Source organism: Oncorhynchus masou, unplaced genomic scaffold, assembly GCF_036934945.1.
Source record: "Oncorhynchus masou masou isolate Uvic2021 unplaced genomic scaffold, UVic_Omas_1.1 unplaced_scaffold_650, whole genome shotgun sequence".
Taxonomy (NCBI): domain Eukaryota; kingdom Metazoa; phylum Chordata; class Actinopteri; order Salmoniformes; family Salmonidae; genus Oncorhynchus; species Oncorhynchus masou.
The window spans coordinates 1-15,249 of record NW_027012938.1 but is presented as its reverse complement, the minus strand read 5'-3'; the positions used below and the strand labels follow the sequence as shown (position 1 = coordinate 15,249).

The window sequence follows — 15,249 nt, the reverse complement described above, 5'->3', positions numbered from 1 at the left end:
TCAGCACCTTCCACTATAACTCAGCAACCTTCCACTATAACTCAGCACCTTCCACTATAACTCAGCAACCTTCCACTATAACTCAGCAACCTTCCACAACCTTCTCACCTTCCATAACTCAGTACCTTCCACTATAACTCAGTACCTTCCACTATAACTCAGTACCTTCCACTATAACTCAGCAACCTTCCACTATAACTCAGCAACCTTCCACTATAACTCAGCAACCTTCCACTATAACTCAGCAACCTTCCACTATAACTCAGCAACCTTCCACTATAACTCAGCAACCTTCCACTATAACTCAGCAACCTTCCACTATAACTCAGTACCTTCCACTATAACTCAGCAACCTTCCACTATAACTCAGTACCTTCCACTATAACTCAGCAACCTTCCACTATAACTCAGCAACCTTCCACTATAACTCAGCAACCTTCCACTATAACTCAGCAACCTTCCACTATAACTCAGCAACCTTCCACTATAACTCAGCAACCTTCCACTATAACTCAGTACCTTCCACTATAACTCAGCAACCTTCCACTATAACTCAGTACCTTCCACTATAACTCAGCAACCTTCCACTATAACTCAGTACCTTCCACTATAACTCAGTACCTTCCACTATAACTCAGCAACCTTCCACTATAACTCAGTACCTTCCACTATAACTCAGTACCTTCCGCTATAACTCAGCAACCTTCCACTATAACTCAGTACCTTCCACTATAACTCAGTACCTTCCACTATAACTCAGTACCTTCCACTATAACTCAGCAACCTTCCACTATAACTCAGTACCTTCCACTATAACTCAGTACCTTCCACTATAACTATAACTATAACAGCAACCTTCCACTATAACTCAGTACCTTCCACTATAATTCAGTACCTTCCACTATAACTCAGTACCTTCCGCTATAACTCAGCAACCTTCCACTATAACTCAGTACCTTCCACTATAACTCAGTACATTCCACTATAACTCAGCAACCTTCCACTATAACTCAGCAACCTTCCACTATAACTCAGCAACCTTCCACTATAACTCAGTAACCTTCCACTATAACTCAGTACATTCCACTATAACTCAGCAACCTTCCACTATAACTCAGTACCTTCCACTATAACTCAGCAACCTTCCACTATAACTCAGCAACCTTCCACTATAACTCAGCAACCTTCCACTATAACTCAGCAACCTTCCACTATAACTCAGCAACCTTCCACTATAACTCAGCAACCTTCCACTATAACTCAGTACCTTCCACTATAACTCAGCAACCTTCCACTATAACTCAGCAACCTTCCACTATAACTCAGCAACCTTCCACTATAACTCAGTAACCTTCCACTATAACTCAGCAACCTTCCACTATAACTCAGTACCTTCCACTATAACTCAGCAACCTTCCACTAAACCTTCCACTATAACTCAGCAACCTTCCACTATAACTCAGTACCTTCCACTATAACTCAGTACCTTCCACTATAACTCAGTACCTTCCACTATAACTCAGCAACCTTCCACTATAACTCAGCAACCTTCCACTATAACTCAGTAACCTTCCACTATAACTCAGCAACCTTCCACTATAACTCAGTAACCTTCCACTATAACTCAGCAACCTTCCACTATAACTCAGCAACCTTCCACTATAACTCAGCAACCTTCCACTATAACTCAGCAACCTTCCACTATAACTCAGCAACCTTCCACTATAACTCAGTACCTTCCAAACACTATAACTCAGCAACCTTCCACTATAACTCAGTAACCTTCCACTATAACTCAGCAACCTTCCACTATAACTCAGTAACCTTCCACTATAACTTTCCACTATAACTCAGCAACCTTCCACTATAACTCAGTACCTTCCACTATAACTCAGTACCTTCCACTATAACTCAGTACCTTCCGCTATAACTCAGCAACCTTCCACTATAACTCAGCAACCTTCCACTATAACTCAGTAACCTTCCACTATAACTCAGCAACCTTCCACTATAACTCAGCAACCTTCCACTATAACTCAGCAAACTTCCACTATAACTCAGTACCTTCCACTATAACTCAGCAACCTTCCACTTTAACTCAGTACCTTCCACTATAACTCAGCAACCTTCCACTATAACTCAGCAACCTTCCACTATAACTCAGTAACCTTCCACTATAACTCAGCAACCTTCCACTATAACTCAGCCTTCCAACCTTCCACTATAACTCAGCAACCTTCCAATAACTCAGCAACTTCCACTATAACTCAGCAACCTTCCACTATAACTCAGCAACCTTCCACTATAACTCAGCAACCTTCCACTATAACTCAGCAACCTTCCACTATAACTCAGCAACCTTCCACTATAACTCAGCAACCTTCCACTATAACTCAGCAACCTTCCACTATAACTCAGCAACCTTCCACTATAACTCAGCAACCTTCCACTATAACTCAGCAACCTTCCACTATAACTCAGCAACCTTCCACTATAACTCAGCAACCTTCCACTATAACTCAGCAACCTTCCACTATAACTCAGCAACCTTCCACTATAACTCAGCAACCTTCCACTATAACTCAGCAACCTTCCACTATAACTCAGCAACCTTCCACTATAACTCAGCAACCTTCCACCGCAGATGCTGAAGGCCGATATCGGTGGATTTGGTAGATTGAGAAGCAGCCCTTGCAACAACACAGATACAGTATCTTTAGCTAAAACTGATGGATTTCGATGGGGATCTTTTTATTATATGACTTAGATTGAGGCACAGGTTCGTCAATAGTTCATTGTTTAACCAGTAAACAACATCTGTTCATTGGCAAATCTCTTTATTGTAGACACCCTCTTCATTGAGTTGAATTGAGTTCAGAATAGACAACAGAGGAAAAGTACAACAACATGATGACTTCAGGTGATTAAAACCCAAACTTCCATCCTATAGGAGAGGACAGTTAAGCAGTGATACTCTACAATTGTAATATAACAGCTTCCCTATAGGAGAGGACAGTTCAGTAGTGATACTCTACTATTGCAGTGTAACAGCTTCCCTATAGGAGAGGACAGTTCAGTAGTGATGCTCTACTATTGTAGTGTAACAGCTTCCCTATAGGAGAGGACAGTTCAGTAGTGATACTCTACTATTGCAGTGTAACAGCTTCCCTATAGGAGAGGACAGTTAAGCAGTGATACTCTACAATTGTAATATAACAGCTTCCCTATAGGAGAGGACAGTTCAGTAGTGATACTCTACTATTGCAGTGTAACAGCTTCCCTATAGGAGAGGACAGTTCAGTAGTGATACTCTACTATTGTAGTGTAACAGCTTCCCTATAGGAGAGGACAGTTCAGTAGTGATGCTCTACTATTGTAGTGTAACAGCTTCCCTATAGGAGAAGACAGTTCAGTAGTGATGCTCTACTATTGTAGTGTAACAGCTTCCCTATAGGAGAGGACAGTTCAGTAGTGATGCTTTACTATTGCAGTGTAACAGCTTCCCTATAGGAGAGGACAGTTCAGTAGTGATGTTTACTATTGCAGTGTAACAGCTTCCCTATAGGAGAGGACAGTTCAGTAGTGATGCTTTACTATTGCAGTGTAACAGCTTCCCTATAGGAGAGGACAGTTCAGTAGTGATGCTCTACTATTGTAGTGTAACAGCTTCCCTATAGGAGAGGACAGTTCAGTAGTGATACTCTACTATTGTAGTGTAACAGCTTCCCTATAGGAGATTACAGTTCAGTAGTGATGCTTTACTATTGCAGTGTAACAGCTTCCCTATAGGAGAGGACAGTTCAGTAGTGATGCTTTACTATTGCAGTGTAACAGCTTCCCTATAGGAGAGGACAGTTCAGTAGTGATGCTTTACTATTGTAGTGTAACAACTTCCCTATAGGAGAGGACAGTTCAGTAGTGATGCTCTACTATTGTAGTGTAACAGCTTCACGATCATAGAGAGAGGACAGTTCAGTAATGATACTCTACTATTGTAGTGTAACAGAATGGGGAACATAAAACTAACAGGGATGCCAAAGTAAAAGATAACCACTTGTTTTGTTTCTTTAAAGGCACATTTCCAAAGTTTTCCTTGATCCAGTTCACAGTTGTAACAATCCGGGTGTTGTGGGTGTGGAGTCAAAGGCAGGAGACAGAGAGTACAATGCTGTGCTCTTTAATGCACTAACGCACCACAGGCTGCTAACAATGATCACGGCCCCAAAACACAGGGAATGTCAAAATGACGATTCAAAAATGCACGACTAGAAACTAACACGTTCCTCTGATACAGAGCAGAAGGTTACAAAGAATAATCCCGCACAACAACCAGGCGGGCCGGCTGTCTAATAAAGACAAACTAATCATACACACAGGTGCTACCAATAAACATACAAGGAGGGGGAGAAAAGACAATCAGTGGCAGCTAATAGGCCGGTGACGACGACCGCCGAGCGCCACCCAACCGGGAAAGGAAACCACCCTCAGTCGGACTCGTGACAACAGTATTATTGTCGTGTGTGTCCTGAAGACGTTGTTGGAGTTCTCCAGCAGGAAAGCAATGGGTCCTGGGACGGACATTCCCCACCAGAACTAAAAAAATATATCTCTTTTTTTCATCTTCAGGTCTTACCCGGTAAAACCACATACTGTAGATCAGGTTTAACAGTGAAAAATAATACAGGATTTCTGTTGTACACCCTGAGGAAGGCACAGTGATGCCGAAACGTTGGTAAATACCCATTCAATTGCTGGGAGATTATACATGGAGAGTGCAACTTTCTTTATTTTGATAGTTTATAGTTTACTCGCCGTTAGTCAGCACCTCCACGCAAACTATTATTCTGGGCGCCAGCTCAAGGTTTTTAAATCTGGATATTTAGTTAAAACAAAATAAAAAGCTTAATAAACATATTTTTGCTATTGAAAATGTTTTTAATTAACCGTGAATTAAAAAAGGTAAAAAACAGTCATCACTTAGCGGACCACCCCTTCAGATTCTGGGGTCTCTGATCTCTTGATGTCACATTCTGACCTCAGTTCCTTTGTTCAGTCTTTGTTTTGGTATGGTCAGGGCGTGAGTTGGGTGGGTTGTCTATGTTAGTTTTTCTATATTTTCTATTTCTGTGTTTGGCCTGATATGGTTCTCAATCAGAGGCAGCTGTCTATCGTGGTCCCTGATTGAGAGCCATATTTAGGTAGCCTGTTTTCCATTGTGTTTTGTGGGTGGTTGTTTTCAGTCTTTGTGTGGTTCCACCAGACATAACCTTTTTGGTTGTTTCTTTGTTGTTTTTGCATTTCAGTGTTCAGTTTTGATTCTTATTAAAAATCATGATCACTTCCACGCTGCACCTTGGTCCTCACCTTCTTCCACCGACGACAGCCGTTACACTTGAAGTCTTTCAGAGGATAACAATACAAGTAGAGCTTACAGAAAAATCTCTCCCAACTTCAAAACAAAAGTTTAAAAGCTGTGATATGATCATTAATGCTGCTGAATTCAAACAATATGTGATGTGTAACCAAACGCTCACCTTTCCATTCATCCATTGTAGAGCCCTCTTATGTCAAATGAATGCCCAAGGTGATCACAAACAGTCACTCTGCTTCAGTCGGTTTGAGTCTGATTTTCTCTTACATCCCCCTTAATAAGTAGTTCTGTCACAATGTTAAGGACTTCCTGTACTTCATTTCCACTTCTGATAATACTTATCTGGATGAATAAACATACTGTATCCAACCTTTGTTCCAAATGACAATCCTATTCCCTGCATAATGCATTACTTTGTGTACAGGGTTGGTTATGTTTCCCCTTGCCTCTAAAGAAAGGTGTATTTAATGTTCAAGCATTCTTATTGGTTGGTTCAATTCCGATGACAATAAGGCATGCGGTTATTGGCCCCTCTTGCAGATAGGGGAGGTCAAGTTCTGAATACTGTTTTCTATTTTCTATTTTTACAATGTGTACAAGTTTGCTCTACACTGCGGATTTATACATGTGTGGGTAAATGGTACCTGTTAGGGATTGAGGGGCTTTCTGGGATGTGGTTTGGTATATGATTGCTGTATATAAGTGTGTTAGCTAGCATGCACTGATGTAATGGTCACATAAGCCCACTGCTAACACAGTTGTTTTCATGCTTCAGATTTTACCATTGACAGCCATCAACATCATTAAGCCCTGCACGACTAACGTGCTGTTTCCTACTTAACGACAGATAAAAATAATGCTCAACTGGGACCACTGGTTGGGGTGATTAATTTGAACAAAACAATGCAAGGAGACTACGATTAACATCTGTTAAATTTGGATACGAGCCCTATGGGCGCTGGTCAACAATAGTACACAAAGTAAGGAATAGGGTGCCATTGGGGACACAGACAAAGTCACTTTTGTCGAAAGTAGAAATGAAGTACAGGTCTCTATCGCTAGGTAGATTTAGATTTGTTTATGTACTACCGGTGCCAGAGTTTTGAGTGTGATCTATTGTGAGGTCATGTTCCATTGGGGCCACAGAGTCTTGAGTGTGATCTATTGTGAGGTCATGTTCCATTGGGGCCACAGAGTCTTGAGTGTGATCTATTGTGAGGTCATGTTCCATTGGGGCCACAGAGTCTTGAGTGTGATCTATTGTGAGGTCATGTTCCATTGGGGCCACAGAGTCTTGAGTGTGATCTTTTGTGAGGTCATGTTCCATTGGGGCCACAGAGTCTTGAGTGTGATCTATTGTGAGGTCATGTTCCATTGGGGCCACAGAGTCTTGAATGTGATCTATTGTAAGGTCATGTTCCATTGGGGTCACAGAGTTTTGAGTGTGATCTATTATGAGGTCATGTTCCATTGGGGCCACAGAGTCTTGAATGTGATTTATTATGAGGTCATGTTCCATTGGGGCCACAGAGACTTGAGTGTGATCTATTATGAGGTCATGTTCCATTGGGGCCACAGAGTCTTGAATGTGATCTATTATGAGGTCATGTTCCATTGGGGCCACAGAGCCTTGAATGTGATTTATTATGAGGTCATGTTCCATTGGGGCCACAGAGACTTGAGTGTGATCTATTATGAGGTCATGTTCCATTGGGGCCACAGAGTCTTGAGTGTGATCTATTATGAGGTCATGTTCCATTGGGGCCACAGAGCCTTGAATGTGATTTATTATGAGGTCATGTTCCATTGGGGCCACAGAGACTTGAGTGTGATCTATTATGAGGTCATGTTCCATTGGGGCCACAGAGTCTTGAGTGTGATCTATTATGAGGTCATGTTCCATTGGGGCCACAGAGACTTGAGTGTGATCTATTATGAGGTCATGTTCCATTGGGGCCACAGAGACTTGAGTGTGATCTATTATGAGGTCATGTTCCATTGGGGCCACAGAGACTTGAGTGTGATCTATTATGAGGTCATGTTCCATTGGGGCCACAGAGACTTGAGTGTGATCTATTATGAGGTCATGTTCCATTGGGGCCACAGAGACTTGAGTGTGATCTATTGTGAGGTCATGTTCCATTGGGGCCACAGAAACAAACGTACAGTCAATAACACAATAGGAAAGAAAATCTATATACAGTGTGTGCATATTAGGTAAGATTAGGGAGGTAGGCAATAAATAGGTTGTAGTGGCAAAGTAATTTCAATTTAGCAATAAATACTGCAGTGATAGATGTGCAGAAGATGAATATGCAAGTAGAGATACTGGGGTGTAAAGGAGCAACAAATAAAAAGTTGGATGGGCTGTTTACAGGTGGGCTATCTACAGATGGGCTATCTACAGATGGGCTATCTACAGATGGGCTATCTACAGATGGGCTATCTACAGGTGGGCTATCTACAGATGGGCTATCTACAGATGGGCTATCTACAGATGGGCTATCTACAGGTGGGCTATCTACAGATGCAGTGATCTGTGAGCTGCTCTGACAGCTGATGCTTAAAGTTAGTGAGGGAGATATGAGTTTCCAGCTTCAGTGATCTTTGCAATTCGTATAGGAGGTATAGGCTTTGGGGGTGACCAGTGAAATATACCTGCTGGAGCGCGTGCTACGGGTGCATGCTGCTATGGTGACCAGTGAGCTGAGATAAGGCGGGGCTTTACCTAGAAAATCCTTATAGATGACCTGGAGCCAGTGGGTTTGGCGACGTATATGAAGCGAGGGCCAGCCGACGAGAGCATACGAGTCGCAGTGGTGTGTAGTATATGGGGCTTTGGTGACAAAACGGATGGCACTGTGATAGACTGCATCCAATATTCTGAGTAGAGTGTTGGAGGCTATTTTATAAAAATATCGCCGAAGTCAAGGATTGGTAGGATAGTCAGTTTTACAGGGGTATGTTTGGCAGCATGAGTGAAGGATGCTTTGTTGCGAAATTGGAAGCCAATTCTAGATTTGATTTCGGATTGGAGATGCTTAACGTGAGTCTGGAAGTAGAGTTAACAGTCTAACTCGACACCTAGGTATTGGTAATTGTCCACATAGTCAGAACCGTCCAGAGTAGTGATGCTGGACAAGCGGGCAGGTCGAGCAATGAATTTCAAACACAAATTCAACCACAAAGACCAGAGAGGTTTTACAGTTTCTTGCAAAGAAGGGCACCTATTGATAGATGTAAAAAAAAGCATGCCTTGAATATCCCTTTGAGCGATGATGTGAGTGAGATGGTTATTCATTACACGGCATCCACTTTTTACAAAACCAATAGTTAGTAAACAGCATTGATTGGTGGGTTGAATCAGGATTATCTGATCATGTTTTGTTGGTGAACTAGTCATTAGTTCTTGTTAAAACCTGTTATTGGAAATATTTATTAGCAATCTAGGACAGAGGAGGATGCAGTTCATTATGGGCACGCAATTCATCCAAAGGGAAAATACTGCCCCCTTCCCCAACAAGTTTTAATGTTATTTTTAAGGATTTTACAGGTTAGGATAAATGCCTTTAATTCAGTGGCCTGGGCTATAACTCTCGTCACACAATATCTGAATACTTGGTCAGATGAAATCAGGGAAAGATATTTCTGTATGAATCTCACGTTTAATCCCTTCATGAGTAACAGGTTCAGACCCCTATCAGGACTGACTTCACAGAAGTACTGTAGGTCAACACTGGGGATGAATATGAGGGTTTCATCTCTCTTTAAAAATAATCAGTATATTCTCTGTTTCTTATCTCTTTATTGGGCTTTTATTCACTTCCAATACACACAGTCACTACAAAGATACAGGCGTCCTTCGTAACTCAGTTGCCGGAGAGGAAGGAAATGGCTGTGATAGGGGAAAACTCATGATGGGTCAACAACATTCTAGTTACTCCGCAGTACTGACCTAAGGCACTAAAGTAAAACTGCAAAAAATGTGTCAAAGAAATTAACAACATGCCTTGAATGTAAAGTGTTATGTTTGCTTGCTTAATTAATTTTATACAACAATCAGGTAGAAAACGAATAACTGAGGAGTGTACATTTCCAGAGATACAGTTATAAACTCAGCAAAAAAGAAACATCCTCTCACTGTCAACTGCGTTTATTTTCAGCAAACTTAAGTTAACATGTGTAAATATTTGTATGAACATAACAAGATTCAACAACTGAGACATACACCCAAAAGGGCCACGTCGTGACAGAATCTAACTGAACCAGATGCTACATTTCACCCTCATATTACAATACCTTAAATACCAACACCTTTACATGTCAATCATATTTACATAACATCTGAACCTGAATATAATTCTACATGCATAACTAATTGATGGGAACAAAACATTTCATTAGTAGGTGTCACTAATGTGGTCAGGAGATGAAATATTCAATCAGCATTCAGCATTCAAGCCAACATCTTCATCAACATTCAATCTTCTATTGTTTGGCCCAAAAACACGCTGCAGCTAGTAATGTTAACCCACCTGTAACAGTTGCTAATAACAAGAGTTCTCCCTCCACTTGTCTCTTCTGCTCCTCCTCCAGTCTCTTCCGCTCTTCCTCCTGTCTCTTCCTCTCCTCCAGTCTCTTCCGCTCCTCCTCCTGTCTCTTCTGTCTCTTCTTCTCCTCCTTCTGTCTCTTCTGCTCCTCCTCCTGTTTCTTCTGCTCCTCCTCCTGTCTCTTCTTCGCCTCCTGTCTCCTCTGCTCCTCCTCCTGTCTCTTCTTCTCCTCCTGTTTCTTCTGCTCCTCCTCCAGTCTCTTCCGCTCCTCCTCCTGTCTCTTCCTCTCCTCCTCCTGTCTCTTCTGCCTCTTCTCCTCCTTCTGTCTCTTCTGCTCCTCCTTCTGTCTCTTCTGCTCCTCCTCCTGTTTCTTCTGCTCCTCCTCCTGTCTCTTCTTCGCCTCCTGTCTCCTCTGCTCCTCCTCCTGTCTCTTCTTCTCCTCCTGTTTCTTCTGCTCCTCCTCCTGTCTCTTCATCTCTTGTATTTGCTTCTTCTCCTCCTCCTGTCTCTTCTCCTCCTGTCTCTGTGCATTCCTTAACTCCTCCTCCATCCTCTCCACCACTTCCTCTCTCCTCCCTAATTCCCTCTCCCTCTCAGTCATCTCCTCCTTTCTCTTCTCCCTCTCCTGGTACCTCTCCTCTAGGTAGTGCCTTCCTCCATTCCTCTCCACCATCTCTTCTATCTTCCTCAGCAGCTCTGTGACCTGAGTGGTGTAGACCTCTGGCTTACTGTTGAGAGCATAATACCATCCCCCACACACACTAATTGGTTGTTTAGTTGTTTCAGTCCTCTCAAAGTCCTCCCATTGCTTCCTGGTTAGTTTCTCTCTTCCGGTGAATAACACCATGGTGTAACTCAAGGCCTCCTCACCAAAGTTTTCCTGGATCCATGACAAAGCATTCCTGTCTTCTTCTGTGAATCTCTCCAGCCTGATAACCAGAAGAAACACATGAGGGCCTGGAGAAGAGAGAGATGCAGGCTTTCATTTCCTCATACAGTTGTTCTTCAGTCAGTGTTGTGCTGTAAATACCAGGAGTGTCAATCACAGTGATGCTCCTCCCCTCCACCTCTCTTTCCCCCATCACACTCTTCCCTGATCCAGTCTCCTCTCTAAACACCTCTCTCCCCAGGATGGTGTTTCCTGTCGCACTCTTCCCTGCTCCAGGCGTACCCAGCAGAACTATCCTCATGTTGGTGGAATCTGTTGTGGGACCAGTTTGTCAAAGGACATAAACCAAGTTATGTAATCAAACCTCCTGATTGATCAGTAGACGTTTACAATGCAATACTATAATATAACACTACAATACTCTAAGGCAATGTGACAGGTATAAACAGGTCAATGTGACAGGTATGAACAGGTCAATTGTAAAGCATAACCTCTATAGAGGGTTTTTGTTTATTCACAGGCAACATTTAAGTGAAGTACAAACTAACACCAAACTCTTACCTTTGCTGCGGTCAGATGTGGTCAGATGAAAATAGCTGAAAAAAGTCTAGCAAGTTCCGCTGTAGAATCTGATTATTACCAGTCTTGGACTGCTGAGGTAATAGATGTGTTATAAACTATACACAAAGGTGTTGCTGTTTAGCATCTCACATCTCCCTCTATGACAGCACAACAGCGATTCTGGGAAATCACAGACTAGAAAAGAAGAGGAGGAGTTATGCAGATTAGGTGTTTTTCCTGTAACTATAGCGACCTGTACCTGAAGGAGGGCAGAGTACAGTGTTACATACATTCCTGCCATGCCAGTGTCTAATTGGGTGAAGTCAGCACACAGCAGTGATGGCCCTGATGAATTATCTGTGCTTTGTGGTGACCTTAGTGTTAATCTGGGGTTAAAGGGGCAGTCTGGGATTGGTACATAAAACAAAAATATTAGAGATATTTGACCGACCGGTTCGATACGGTCTTATTTAAAAAAAAAATGAAATTATTTTTTACATTGGATAAAGGTAGAGACTCAGAGCTGGAAAATGCTATATCATAAACTGCATTTTAGGGACAATGGGAAAGTAAACCTGCTTTGAAATTTGATAAACTTGTAAAATCACTTTTGAGAAAATGGCCCTTGAATGTTTTGGTGCACAAACTGGAAAGCTCCTCTTTGTCTACACCCATTCAGCATCGTTCACACCCTATTAAACTTTAACCCCACACATCTCTTTAAGGATTCATATGTGAGGCCATGTACAAAACAACCAAAGATTTCAAGACTAAAGACTGGTTTAAACTACGGTTGTGTTCGTAAATTTAATCTGGAGTGCCAGTGTTTTCTGGGCATTCATAAACTCAGAGTGTTGTCAGATTGTCCCTTCATAAATTCAGAGTGTTAAGCTTTCGGAGCGTTCAGACGATCTGGCCGAGGAGTAGTGTTGTTTTGAGCATTCTGACCTAACAACAGCAGTCAAGCACCCAAGCTAACTGGCTAACGTTGGCTAGCTTGCTAGCTACTCCCAGACACACAATGAGAGAACAGCTCACTCTGACCACGCACACACCCCCCCATAAATACACACACCCACACCCCCATACATACATCCACACACACACACACACACACACACACACACACACACACACACACACACACACACACACACACACACACACACACACACACACACACACGCACGCACGCACGCACGCACATACCTACAATGATACATACACCCACCCACACACACATACATGTACATGTACCCACCCATACATACACACACACACACAAAAACCCACACTTGCATACAAACAAACTTACACACACACACAATCAATCAATGAAAGGCAGCTATCAATACAAGTGACACATTCATTTCTTCGACCCATGATGACGTTGGAACAGTAGTGTATGATGGAGATAGTAGGAAAAAGGGAAAGTTATATCATTAAAACATTTTGTGACTGTCCAAAGGTTACAGTTTTTAACTATCACTTTGGCACTAATTTCAAAACCTTGTGGTCATGTTTCAAAACTCTAGACACAAAACTCAAAACGGTCATTACTTCTAACACAGGCTGTCCAATGTTCAAAACCTTGCGTTGTGCATTCATATCTTTAAAGAAACCTTGCACTTGCAGAATCATTGGTTCAAATAACTAATGCATCATGAAATACCACAGGAACATTCATTTAGATCAGCCACACACAAGATACCGATAGTTTCACGGTGAAGTTGATTGTATAAATCATTAAGTATTGTAGTACAAAATATGTGATACGTGTTTCATTATGCTACTACACGTAAATACATCACTGTAAAAGGGACAGGTAGAGAGAATACTACAGACACAGTGGAGTCATTGAACAAAATATTACATTTATTGATGAAATACAATAAAATCACAACATAGGTTTCTTTGAATCAAAGGAAAAATAATTAGCTTCAAAAGAAGACAGGAACTACTGTAAAACATCACTGCACTGTTCCTCACCTGTCTTACTGTAAAATATCACTGCAGTGTTCCTCACCTGTCTTACTGTAAAACATCACTGTAGTGTTCCTCACCTGTCTTACTGTAAAACATCACTGCAGTGTTCCTCACCTGTCTTACTGTAAAACATCACTGCAGTGTTCCTCACCTGTCTTACTGTAAAACATCACTGCAGTGTTCCTCACCTGTCTTACTGTAAAACATCACCGCAGTGTTCCTCACCTGTCTTACTGTAAAACATCACCGCAGTGTTCCTCACCTGTCTTACTTTAAAACATCACAGCAGTGTTCCTCGCCTGGCTTACTGTAAAACATCACTGCAGTGTTCCTCACCTGGCTTACTGTAAAACATCACTGCAGTGTTCCTCACCTGGCTTACTGAAAAACATCACTGCAGTGTTCCTCACCAGTCTTACTGTAACAACCAGAACAAAGGATTGATTACTGTACTTCTATATTTCCCTCAACCCTGTTTTGTGGATTTGGCCACAGGTTCTCATCCACATCACAATGGATGTTTTCATTCGCCAAACATCTTGGGAAGAATCTTCAGGCGAATCCAGGCCTGACACTGGTCTGCCCTGATGTCATTGCATGCGTCATCCATGGCCTGGAGAAGGGGGGCTTGTTCGTGAGGCGCCTATCATATACCTTCCACCTCCATATGGAGAAATATTCCTCAATCGGGTTTTAAGAAAGGAGAGTACGGGGGTCAGTACAGGGTGGTGAAGTGTGGATGGGCCTGAAACCAGGCTTGCTCCATTTGAGTATGGTGGAACCTGACATTATCCCACACAATGACATAGGTCACGCCATCAGCTCTACAGACCTGATTTAGCTCATCAAGGAAGGTTACATTCCAACAGCGAATCATGTGGCTGCCTGCAACTCAATATATAGAGTATATAGAGTAGAGAGCTTTAGTTGTTGTTCGACCTAACATTAGAACGGGCAACATGCGTAATCTAAGCAACTTTGACCGTGGTATGATTGTTGATGCCACACATGGTGGTTCTAGCATCTCAGAAACAGCTGTCCTCCTGGGATTTTTACGCACTACAGTTTCTAGAGTTTACAGAGAATGGTGTGATAAACAAAACACATTCAGTGAGCGGCAGTTCTGTGGGAAAAACACCTTGTTAATGAGAGAGGTCAGATGAGAACGTCCAGACTCATTCAAGCTGACAGAAAGGCCACAAATGCTCAAATAACAGCTGTTTAAAACAGTGGTGTGCAGAAGGGCATCTCTTAACGTACAACACCGTGAATAATTCAGGCTGTTCTGGAGACAAAAGGGGGTCCTAACCAGTACTAGATAGGTGTACCTAATAAAGTGGCCGGTGAGGGTACAGTAATGTCAAATCTGAAAACATGGTCTGGAAAAGTGGTACATGGGACCATAGAAACAGTGTCTGATAAAGAATGATGATTAAATATTACATCCATAGGTGATGTCGTCCAGTTGGTTCATGTTCCACGGTAATTGGTGTTAATGGATCTCGTTATCCTGAAACATTCATGATCTAAACATTGAATATTGTTTGTCAGTTTCCATAAAGCTATGCATTAACTAAGAGTAATGCAACAGTTACCTATCATTTTGAGCAGTTGTATCAATTGATAGTTAGATCATTGTAATGAAATAAATAGACAGTCATCTCAGATGTAATGTGTGAATTACATTTTGAAATGGTAATATATTGATGTTAAGTTGTGAAATGGTAATATATTGATGTTAAGTTGTGTCATTTTGAAATGGTAATATATTGATGTTAAGTTGTGTCATTTTGAAATGGTAATACATTGATGTTAAGTTGTGTCATTTTGAAATGGTAATATATTGATGTTAAGTTGTGTCATTTTGAAATGGTAATATATTGATGTTAAGT

General features: G+C 41.8%; 1 pseudogene; it reads right to left on the bottom strand.

Moving 5' to 3' along the window:
* Nucleotides 1–11,517, bottom strand: part of LOC135536676 (GTPase IMAP family member 8-like) — a 32,508-nt pseudogene extending 20,991 nt beyond the window's left edge.
* Nucleotides 11,518–15,249: the final 3,732 nt, after the last annotated feature.